This window comes from Salmo salar, chromosome 13 (assembly GCF_965601325.2).
Source record: "Salmo salar chromosome 13, fSalSal1, whole genome shotgun sequence".
Lineage (NCBI taxonomy): Eukaryota > Metazoa > Chordata > Actinopteri > Salmoniformes > Salmonidae > Salmo > Salmo salar.
The window spans coordinates 90,367,230-90,380,258 of NC_138303.1; positions in this window are offsets into that span (position 1 = coordinate 90,367,230).

The window sequence follows — 13,029 nt, forward strand, 5'->3', positions numbered from 1 at the left end:
GAAATTCAGTAAGAGCAATCTATATGCCAATTATCTGATGGTCCGACCGCATTCTATCCCCTATCAACACTTTCTTTTACTTTTGGTGTCAACGAGAACTACATAAGAAAGAAGTCAAGACGACTAGATTGATTGAGCCTCCGCCATGTATATCTCACTAGGTCAGGATATTTAAGCCTCCATATATCCACTAGCTCCAATATTTCCATGACATTCATGATTTCCTTAAGAGCATGAGGGTGATAGTTTGTAGTGTGATTTCCTTAACGGTCCGTATTGTATTGTATTGCTTGTAGGGTTGATAATTTATTATATATATTTTCAAAGAAGCATGGATCATCATTATTTTGGTCCGTAAAGGTTAATGAGCCATATCTGTTTATGGTCCAATACCATATTTAAAATCATCCATCTACCTTGCAGATCTGTTTGGACAATTTCCACATTCGGATCAAAATTACTGTTAATTAATATCATCACCCCTTTTGAGTTTCTTTGCCCATGGGAGAAGTATATTTTGCCCCCCCCCATTCCTTTTTCCACACAACTTCATCGAAAAATTGTTGAATGTAAACAATAGACATTATATTCCTTCTCTTTGAGCCAGGTAAATATTGTCCTTAATTTCTTATTATCTGCTAAGCCATAACTGGCTATAATTATTTCAGCATTTACCATAATGATATACAAGTTTCAAATCTATTTACCATCATATATGTTTGTAAATTTACCATTAAAAAGTACCGTAGTGATTGAGTGTCCATATATCTGTACCATGATATTTGTATTGCTAACTAAGTAACCCTTTAGCACCCGCTAAAGCCCCTCCCAATCCCAAATAAAGACGGTTTTGGTAAAAGGCTTGGAAATTTAAAGATGCTCTTACGAATGTTCTAACTATGACCTTAGCCTTGAGATGCTTTTGGGAAACTGGGCCCAGGTAGATCACAGTTGTACAGTATATAAAATCCAGTCTGCCCCTGGAAGAACATAAACCACTTACTTAAAGGGAAACTTCACTGCTAGACACTTTCTGGGGTGTTTTTTCAGTCTTCTTACATAATTATCAGTGATGAAAGGTGTTTCAGACATAATTATGCACCATAGTGGTATTTTTTTTTCTGCGCCGGGAGAGTTCAACCAATGACATCATTGGTTGATTGAGCCTGCTGTCTGATCTAAACATGAATGGAGTAATGTTTTATAGCAATTATTGTGGCATTTGTGTTTCGCAGATTGCAAGATCACACTAGCAATGAATAGATATGGTTGTCCTTGTTCAATAGAGCCATTGGACTTGTCTCAACTATGTTCATGTCAGCTACGACAATGCAGAATATGTAGGTCGACTCATTTTCTGTGTCTTTGGAAAGACTACAGTCTGACGGGAGCCCTACTTCCTTGTTCCCACCCTTGATGGCAGGCTTTTCAAAACGGGGCCGGTACTAGTTTCTACAGGTTCACGGGTAGCTATGTTACTGTGCACTATCTGAGATGGCTAGTGAAATAATTTCAAATGGCTGCTTCTGATTATTCCTCTTCCAAGAAGAGCTGGACTACAAAAATGTTTTGATGTTCTTTTACATACAAACACATGACAAACAAGTAAGTTGTTTTGAATTTGGTAGCTAGCTAGCAATATAGCTAAGCTCTCTTTTCACACAAGGGAGTGTTCAGTGCAGTATAATTTTGTGATCGATTCAGTCATAACAGGGCTTGCTAGTACCGCTACAAGTTAAGCTAGAAAGCTTTGTTGCTATACCCTAAATGTACTGTAGCCGAATGTTATAGCTAGCTAAGTTAGCTAGCTAGCCTCAGGGCATCGCATTAGGACTAGGAGAAAAACTGGAGAAATGTGTTGATGATGATGATGAAGAGTAAAGGAATTACTTTGGCTTTGTGACTAATCTTTGAGTAACTATACCTGTGTGTTGTAGCTAGCAAACGTGTGTCTGTGAGATGTGTAAAATTCTGCATCGTGCTACTACAGTAGGGATACAGACTGTACACAATGATTGCCCATGAATGTCTAATAGCATTTTTTTCATTCTCTTACAGACAATACCGCATGGTGGCTTACAGATTGTTTTGGGAGGTTGTTGTACATGTCGAGAAGCTAGGCACAGGACACTGAATCCCCTTGTCAGCGTGTGTTGTTGGGACCACTTGAGCAACTCAAGAGGAAATGTGAAAGGTCTATAACAACGATCTCCCCATGTATCAAAGTGACTCCAAACACCTCATTCCATCCCCCAAACACACCATATGCAAGTATTACCTTTGTAGAACTTTAGTATTTACAGGCATTAAAAGTATATTGTTCTGATACTATATATATTCCTCTTCCGAGTCAGATGATGTTGAGTTTGAGCTTATTCCCGTCTGAAAGCTTTCATCCAATGGGTCTACAGGATCTGTACTACTAAAGCTGGTGTCATGTTCATCATCCTCAGCAGCAGGATTAGTCTGTAGGTCATACACTATTGTCACGTCCTGACCAGCAGAGGGAGTAGTTGTTTAGTATTTGGTCAGGACGTGGCAGAAGTTGTGTGTTGTATGTAGTTTCTAGTTGTTCTGTTTCTGTGTTAGTCTGTGTGACTCCCGGTCAGGAACAGCTGGATATCGTTGTTCCTGATTGGGAGTCATATATTAGGTGTGTGTTTTTCTCTTGGGGTTGTGGGTTGTTTATTTTGCACTGCTGTAAGTATCTATATAGCCTGTAGAACTGTCGGTTTGTCCTTCGTTATTTTCTTGTTTTTCCGTGTTCTCATTATTTAATAAATTCTGATGTTGAGCACGCAATCCGCTGCGCCTTGGTCTTCTCTACAGTACGACAACCGTTACAACTATTAAGTGATTAGCCAACATTTACTAATTTGTCTCTATCAATACACACTCAAACACGGTACTATAACCACCATGATGACTAACAATATACATACACAATACCCACCCACAACAGACACCAGTCAATTACCAACACAAACCCATCCTTACTAATAACTCTGCTATTTTCCAATTTAGAAATCAACTAAGCCTTCATAATACAGAGAACTACAGTATAAGTTCTAGTCTACTTATAAAACACACCAACTATGACAAGAAATCACATTGCGAGATAGCAGCTGGCTAATGGCTTTGATTTGCTTTGGAATGTCTAGCCAGCGTATTATGAAAGCTAGCTAGATTTTGGATTCGATTTTTTTTTATGTAGTTCGCTAGATAGTTAGCTAGCTAAGTTAATTGTGTTACCTCTGCCCTACTTTTTAGTAAGGTAACTGAGGAAATTGTTACCCCAGCAGCCTGTACTTGCTTGTAGTTTGTACATCCAGGTACTGAGCACCACACCATAACTAAACTTTACAGTTGTTGTCGACACAAAAATAAAAATAAGTAGTCTTTCGCAAGCTGATGTTCTATGAACGAGTCGCAGGTCCATCGAGTAACGTTAGCTACCTGTTGACATCCATTCTCAAATGGATTGACTTTGACAGCGGTGGTACCACGCTCTGAAATTGCTATGAATTCTGGACATTGTGGTTCACTTACAACCAGGACATGTAGATGTCCTTTCTCCAGTGAGACACAGAAATGCTTTTATTTGCGTGTAGCGAGGAAATTCTCGATTTTTATGACACATATATGTTAATAACATATTAACGGACATGTACAGTGAAAGAGCAGCGGTGAAATTTCCCTTTAAGCTATTCATTGTTTCTCTGTATTGCACACTTACCTCTTCAAACCTGTCCAGCGGTAACTCTGCCTCTTAATCTAATTGAAGCTTCTTTACGACTTTAGTTTTTGTTTTATTTGTAGAGGAGATCTTGGACTTAACATAATGGGTTTTTACCAAGCTAAAGAGAGCTTAGCGACAAACAAGGATGACCAGAGCACTTTGTCGTCTCTCTTCATCCAAATAATCATATTTTGCTGCCCTGATCCCTTGTAGCAGTCTGTCATTCATCAAGGCAATGCATCCAATCCCTGCTATTCTGTATTTATCAAAGTAAACACTTGTGGCTCTATTTTCGGCTGGTGCACGTTAGTTTGCATGTGTCAAACGCACGTTAGTTTGCAATTGTCCAACTGGAGCACAAGCCTTTTCCACCCTTTACGCAAGGTTCGGCTATTTACCAGGGCCTGGTTTCCCAATAGCGATGGAAGTTAAATTTAGGAGTGTTTTTTCTACAACAGTCGAAGATGTAACATGCTCTCGGGTCAGCTTTCTCCATTAAAATCTTACCTTAACATTAGAATTATTCCACAATACTGATGACGGATCAGCTCCTAGACAGATATTATCACCACTGATTATTATTAGAACCTGCTGGTCATCTATGAACGTTAGAACATCTTGAAGAACAATCTGGCCTTAAATGGCCATGTATTCTTATAATCTCCACAGCCAGAAGAGGACCGGCCACCCCTCAGAACCTAGTTCCTCTCCAGGTTTCTTCCTAGGTTCCTGCCTTTTTAGGGAGTTTTTCGTAGCCACCGTGCTTCTACATCTGCATTGTTGCTGCATTGATGCTGCAGGGTTTTAGGCTGAGCACTTGTTGGCTGCATTTCCTTCCCTCTGCGGTCTGTTGGTAGCCTAGTGGTTAGAGCGTTGGACATGTAACCGAAAGGTTGCAAGATTGAATCCCTGAGCTGACAAGGTAAAAATCTGTTGTTCTGCCCCTGAACAAGGCAGTTAGGGTTTCTAGGCCATCGATGAAAATAATAATTTGTTCTTAACTGACTTGCCTAGTTAAATAATATAGCACTTTGTAACATCTGCTGATAAAAAAATGGCTTCATAAATACATTTGATTGATTGATTGATATGGCAGCAAATATTGAGGCAGTTTATTCTAATGCTTACCCTACAATAATGCACTAAATCAAGATTTGGCACATCATTGCGCACCTGTTAGGCTACACATCATGAAATGCATGTATATTGAGACAAAATACAGACAGTAGCCTACAAGTAGCGAAATATAACTAAATTCATTGATCATTAAATGTATTTCAATATGATTAAAATATGTCTACTGTATTTATATTTTAATGCAGTCATCTCATTTTTTATTTGAAGCATCTTTTAATACATCGCTGGTTTGTATCATTTACAAAGACATTGGCAACTTTACATTTTTAGTCAACTTTGTTCTGAAGTTATTGGTGGTCACCGAATGGTGTATAAACTATGTGGTTCTAAATTTTGTGGAGATCTTCTGTGTATAAAGGGAGGGCAAAAAAGTATCTAACGATGCACTTATCTGTTCGACAAGTGGTCTGAGGTAGGCGATAGATTACGAGCGTTTTCAAGTGCAACATTAATAACAATGTTTTTTAATTTGACGATGCTCCTACAAAGGTTCCAGCGATGAGCTTAGCTTAAGATGCTTTTTGGAAACCAAGCCTTGTCTTGCCTCTTAAGGATCAAACCCTTTTTTTTTGCCTAAAATGAATCAAGGATATGCATATTCTTAATACCATTTGAAAGGAAGTTTGTGGAAATGTGAAATTAATGTAGGAAAATATAACCCATTAAATCCGGTAAAAGATAATACAAACAAAAACATATGTTTTATATTTTAAAAATTCAATGCAAGAGAAAGGCCATAATATAATATAGGAGTCTAGATTTTGGCCACTAGATGGCAGCAGTGTGTGTACAAAGTTTCAGATTGATCCAGTGAAGCATTGCAATACTGCACAATATTTTCTATCAAGTCTGCCCAAATGTGCCGAATTGGTCAATTGATACATTTTCAAGTACGTAAAAATAGAGACCATATAAAAATGATATGATAATACATTTACACACTCCCAGGAATGTCAGACATGATGGATCATTAGCTTATACACTAACTTTCACACATCTAGATGGCCGGGCAGGGTGGGTGTGGAGCCAGAGACAGCAGAGGTTAAAACTTTAGAACCCAGTTCCTACATTTGAATATTAAAAAACGGATTTTATCAAACAAAACTATAATACATTTTATCTCTGGGACCCACAGGATGAAAAATCAGAGCAAGATTACTGAATATATGTGCATTATTTACCTTCAGATGTGAATGTATCAAACCAGTTGCCGTGATAATTTTTGTTGTTGTTGTGCACTCTCCTCAAACAATAGCAAGGTATTTTTTTTTACTGTAATAGCTACTGTAAATTGGACAGTGCCGTTAGATTAACAAGAATGTAAACTTTTTGCCCATATAAGACATGTCCTAAAAAAAAAGTTTCCTGTTACTTACGTCATTCTAGTCACATTAGCGCACGTTAGCGCACGTTAGCATCAACCATCCCATTATAGGGACACTGATTCCGTAGAGGCAAGCATCAGTTCGCTAGCTCTGAGGTGGGAAGGATGGCAATATTTGAGGTGTGTCCTTAAAAACAAGCGCAAAAGTCACAATTTCATGCAGCACTAAAGGGAAGTTTTAAGACCCACCAAAACAGGTCATAACGGTAACGCAGTTGCTAATGGCATGGATTTTGAGAACAGAAGCGAAGTCTATCAAGCAGTGATGCACAGTGCCCATGCAATGAGAGATGTGCCTTTTGTGCTGGTGATGAATCTCATATTTAGAAACATAAAATATGAATAGTTTCTCCCTGTTTAGTGGAATTTGATTAAAAACCAAGCATAGCTTGACCTTTAGCAGCTTTGCATAGGTGCATCTTTTTATCCTGGTCATGTGTTAGCCAAGTAGCCTATGAATAAAGGGTTTTTAAATATTCTACTGAGAGTGCCTTAAAATATTTAGTTTTTTGCCCTATTTTTTTCTTCATAATAGACATACAGTACCAGTCAAAAGTTTGGACACATCTACTCATTCAAGGGTTTTTCTTAATTCTTACTATTTTCTACATTGTAGAAAATTAAAACTATGAAATAACACATATGGAATCATGTAGTAACCAAAAAAGTGTTAAACCAATCAAAATATATTTGATATTTTAGAGTCTTCAAAGTAGCCACCCTGCCTTTATGACAGCGTTGCACACTCTTGGTATGCTCTCAACCAGCTTCAACTGCAATGCTTTTCCAACAGTCTTGAAGGAGTTCCCACAAATGCTGAGCACTTGTTGGCTGCATTTCCTTCCCTCTGCGGTCTGTAGGTAGCCTAGTGGTTAGAGCGTTGGACATGTAACCGAAAGGTTGCAAGATTGAATCCCTGAGCTGACAAGGTAAAAATCTGTTGTTCTGCCCCTGAACAAGGCAGTTAGGGTTTCTAGGCCATCGATGAAAATAATAATTTGTTCTTAACTGACTTGCCTAGTTAAATAAAGGTTAAAAAAAACTCATCCAAAACCATCTGGGTTGAGGTCAGGTGATTGTGGAGGCCAGGTCATCTGATGCAGCAGTCCATCACTCTCCTTCTTGGTCAAATAGCCCTTACACAGCATGGAGGTGTGTTGGGTCATTGTCCTGTTGAAAAACAAATCATACTCTCACTAAACGCAAACCAGATGGGATGGCGTATCGCTGCAGAAGTCTGCAGTAGCTATTCTAGTTAAGTGTTTCTTGAATTCTAAATAAATCTGCGGCGATCATCTGATCACAGGCGTTTGGAACCAAAAATCTCAAATTTGTCTCATAAGACCAAAGGACAGATTTCCACCGGTCTAATGTCCATTGCTCGTGTTTCTTGGCCCAAGCAAGTCTCTTCTTATTATTAGTGACCTTTGGTAGTGGTTTCTTTGCAGCAATTCGACCATGAAGGCCTGATTCACACAGTCTCTTCTGAACAGTTGATGTTGAGATGTGTCTGTTACTTGAACTCTGTGAAGCATTTATTTGGGCTGAAATTCTGAGGCTGGTAACTCTAATGAACGTATCCTCTGCAGCAGAGGTAACTCTGGGTCTTCCTTTCCTGTGGCGGTCCTCATAAGAGCCAGTTTCATCATAGTGATTGATGGTTTTTTGCAACTGCACTTGAAGAAATTTTCAAAGTTCTTAAAATGTTCAGAATGTACTTATTTGAGTTGTTCTTGCCGTAATATGGACTTGGTCTTTTACCAAATAGGGCTATCTTCTGTATACCACCCCTACCTTGTCACAACACAACTGATTATCTCAAACGCATAAAGAAGGAAAGAAATTCCACAAATTAACATTTAACAAGGCACACCTGCTAATTAAAATGCATGAAGCTGGTTGAGAGAATGCCAAGAGTGTGCAAAACTGTCATCAAGACAAAGGGTGCCTACTTAGAAGAATCTCAAAGTATAATATAAAATATATTTTCATTTGTTTAAACCTTTTTTGGTTACTACATTATTCCATATGCATTATGTCATAGTTTTGATGTTTTCACTATTATTGTACAATGTAGAAAATAGTACAAATAAAGAAAAACCTTTGAAAGACTAGGTGAACATTGCTGCGGGGACTTGCTTCCATTCAGCCACAAGAGCATTAGTGAGGTCAGGCACTTTTGGTCATGTAGTATATGCCCACAGGGAGCAATTATGGTGCCAGTAACTATATTTTAAAACCATTTGTTGCTTCATTTCGACTCAAATTTGATTACAATTATTTACTCTGTTTTTCAACCTTATCAATTGTGAATTTAGTCTTGCTTATTGAAAACGTTTGGCCTGTCCATGGCTCAGACATGGCAGACATAATGGAATTTACAGTAGGCCTAGCCCCTATATCAGTGCGAATGCTATATATTTATATATTGAAGACAACATTTTCAACATATTTAGCAATGATAGGATAGGCCTACAAACATTTAGAAATTTTGTTTCAGTAGGCTATTTAACAAACTAGGCTGTAACGGACTAACATTCGGATTGAAGTTCATGACAATGCAATACATAAAAGACAGTACACAACTTTAAGCAACCACATATTTAGCCATGGAGCACGTTTTGGTTGCCCAGTGAGTGGTCAAGCCTGTTTATTCATAAAAACCCAGCCCTTCCGTGGCCACCGCCATCTACTGCATCAATAATTCCGGTTGTGAAAATAGCTAAAATATTTAGACACACCACCGAACCTGTACCGCCAGCACTAAGATTTACCATTGCGTTAGGTTTGTTAAAATAGAGCCTTTAATCTGTATTGACCATAGGCCAAGAGGTGAGCTGCAAGTGGCCAGATGAATACCTTTCAGGTGGATTTGAAGACATTTGTTATCTGCAGATTTACAGTCGCTTTTCAGAGTTAATCCTGAGATTTCCCCCACCCAGCACCCCCTCGAACCATATAGTATGGACATCTGCAAAGACATCGTCCCACCAAGCTGTTTACTTCACTTAAGTTAATGTAAATGTGGCTCACTGGCTGTCTTTCTGCCCAAGTCCCTGTGATGGGGAGAGTGGGATAAATTGGACACCTAACCACAGGACAGGTACTAAGATCCATTCTGATTTAAAGGAGCCAAAGACATACTATATTAACCGGTTTGAGAATGGCATAAAACCTTTCAAATTAAGTTGATCTGATTGGATGTATTTAATCAAATTGGTCAAAGAATTTAGCAAATTACACAGTTTAATTCGTTAATTGGTAAATTAATTTATTAATTGGTTTAATTTATTAGACAATAATTTAAAAGAACACAGCCACACACCAATGCAATGGAAAGCTGGTAGAATCTGCATGGGCCATATAGCTAAAGATGTGTTGACTCTGTTTAGAGAATTGGGATTTAGAGAATTGTCTACAGTCGAGAACTGCATTGACAGACGCACATCAGCACACACGCACACGCACACACACACACACACACACACACACACACACACACACACACACCACACACACACACCACACACACACACACACACACACACACACACACACACACACACACACACACACACACACACACACACACACACCATTAAGCACAGCATGCCATTGGCTCAAGTACATACAATTGCTCCATGACTGACTTTAATTTGAGCAGTTAAAGTAGAATGTGATGATGACATAAATCATAGACCATACACATCCATCAAAGGGCACAACCACAGACTGTAATGTACACCTCCTTATTAATGTCTTTACTAATGGTCTGCCATTGACTTGCTCTAACGCTGCATTTTTACCCCTTGAATGCTGCACCTAGACCACAGTATTATATGTTCTCTAATTACAGACTAACATTACATGCATTCATTTGTCAAATATCAGGTCTGGCTACATCAATTAGCTGTTGTTTGTGACTTGGAATGTCTTGTGGTGTGGTGTAGTACAAGTGAATGTTGGCACCTGAGTCCAGAGGTGGAGCTCAGTCTCTTCACTTCCCCAGCACCCCTGCCATCTGGGATGAGCATCACACTGAAAGGGTCGGGAGCAGCAGGGCAGGTGGTAGAGCTCAACCTGAGGTTAGCACCTACAGAGAATGGCAAGGGCATAGAGAGTCAGGGGAAACATGGATGAGGAAGCAGAGGGGAGGGAGGTGGCTACAAGTGAACATGACCTTTGTCTGCTTGACTGGTTTCCGTCTGAGGGTAATGTTCTCATGATATTTATGGTACTGGAGTAGGTAAATAGTGGGGCCAAATCCTATCTGGGACCTAATCCTATCTGGCCAATCAGCTGTGAGCCTCATCAGAATGAGACTGTGGAACACAAGCTCAAAGTGTAGCAGCTGTTTGGATGGAAGTATACAGTGTTCTACAAGAGAGTTCAAGGACACCATGATTGGTGACTTACTTGGGGCCTCTGCCCCTGTTCCCCAGCTTGACAAGCCATGGTGGTGTGGGGTGAGGTGGGTGTGAGGACTTAGCTGCCCCAGCCTGAGTAGCCATGGTGGAGTGAAGGGAGGTAGGGTGAGGTCGGGGGGCCTAGCTGCCCCTTTGCCCTCATTACTCACCCTTATCATCTCTCAGGTGCTCCAGTGAAGTTGACAGTTGACCAAGCCGCGGGGCTGGAAGGGCTATGGACCTAATGAGCTCTCCTTTGACACAATGCCTTTGGACAGCAATCCCAGGGTGTCTCTGGGAAGGCAGACTGCCCCCCCTTTCGGGGCGTCTCTGTTGCACAGTAAATATAGAATTTAAAGTTTCACCGTTACTGGAGAACATGCCAATTTATGCTAGATATTTTATAAAAACATATGATCCAGAATTGTTTTACTTTGGTGTGTCCTGGAGTAAAGTGTGTGTGCCTGTGTGTGTTGCTGTGTGTCTTGGTGTGTGTGTGTGTGTGTGTGTGTGTGCGTAAGACCAGTTGGCCTCAGAGTGGAGGCTTCCTCTCCAGCGGTTGCCCAGCAACTCTCTCCACAGGCCTCTGTGCTGTCTGCTGCCAGTCTCTGTCTGCATTGCTCTTTAGACTGCAGTTCTGCTTACAGAGTCCCAGTGTTGCACCAGCACATCCACATGCAGGGCAGCTTTTCACTGTCACGCAACCAACAGCAAGGTTCGGTGGCAGGCTATTGTGAGGCAAGCTTTTTCTCATGGAGAACACATGTCCATTAATGATAGACATAGAGCATGAGTGGTTCTGCGGTTCATGGTACAGAGGGAATGATTACAGTGGACGGGGGAGGGCGCCTGTGACCTTAGCTTTGCTTTTGATCATGTAATTCACCAAGGTGGCGCTGAGGAACTCCAGAAACAGCCCTGGCAGAGGGTTACAATGAGCCGTTCCCACAGATGGCAGGGAAATGTAGGGGTGTGAGTCTTTGAGGCGTAGCACTGGACTTTTCTTGGCATGGCCAGAGTTTTGTCAGCACAGTGCCAACCGACACCTGGCAGAACTGTGGAGGAGTGATAATCAGGGGCAGTAGGTTTAAACCAACATAGGATGACCAACCTGTGCCAAAAACACTATCTAATGTACTGACTGCAGCTAGAATGGTGAAATATATGTCATATAGTACCACAAGTAAGTATTTATCTGTCAAAGGTAACTACTTCTAGCCTGGGTACCAGTCTCTTTAGCTAATCCACTAGGCCTACCTCATGCTTGGCAATGACAAGGAGTGGCAAGGAGTGGAATGTTAACTAAAGAGACAGTTACTCAGACTAAACTACCTCCTCATCCTGACCAAAAACGTTAGTATTCAGCACCCATTAAAAACATGATCTCTGTCTGTGATGTGGTCAAGTACAGCTCGTATAATACATGAATGATGCTGCTCAGGGTCAGGCTGATTCCATCTGGCAATTCATCTTGAATCCTCCTTCCTCTTAAATGAGCCTGACACATAATTCTTGCTTCTCCCACATTTATGACCAAAGATATTGAGGCATTACTTGTGAATCCTGTATCTTCATGTCTGGCACTTATTTAGCTTTTCAAAGGCACATGTTTTTGGCCTTAAAAGTAGTATTCTGAGGGCCACATAACTGTAAAATGTGGGATCGTTCCTTAGACTCTATACTGGAGAAGTCAAGCCGCGGTGACAGACACTATATGCTAATATTAGAAACAAGGCCATAAAGCACATAAATGGAGCTACCTTTAATGAACTCCCTCTGAATCACATCAGCTTTTTCACCCTGTCTGTGTATGTAGCCATAAGGCATGAGGGCCTGGATCTTTGTAAAACCTAAGTGCTTTTTAATGGTAGCTCACATTTGGCTGCCCTATTGGCATCTGATATATCATCAGTAGCAGTGTGTGGGTAAAATCACTGAGGAAGCCTAGCCAAGCCAGTAAAAAAGCCATGTTACAACCTATGTTCAAATTGTCACATGCTGTCACGACTTCCGCCGAAGTCGGCTCCTCTCCTTGTTCGGGCGGCGTTCGGCGGTCGACGTCACCGGCTTTCTAGCCATCGCCGCTCCATTTTTCATTTATCCATTTGTTTTGTCTTGTTCCCTGCACACCTGGTTTTCATTCCCCAATCACACTACATGTATTTATTCCTCTGTTCCCCCTCATGTCTTTGTGTGAGATTGTTTGTGTGTTACGTGTTTTTGTAACACGCCAGGCTGGCGTTCGTTATTTCCGTGTTATTTCATGAAGCTTGTTTGAATTGTTATACATTTATGTTTTGTGACTGTTTTGCGCACTTTACACTTTGCCTTGTTGGCTGGAGGTTTTTGACGCAGCTGCGTCC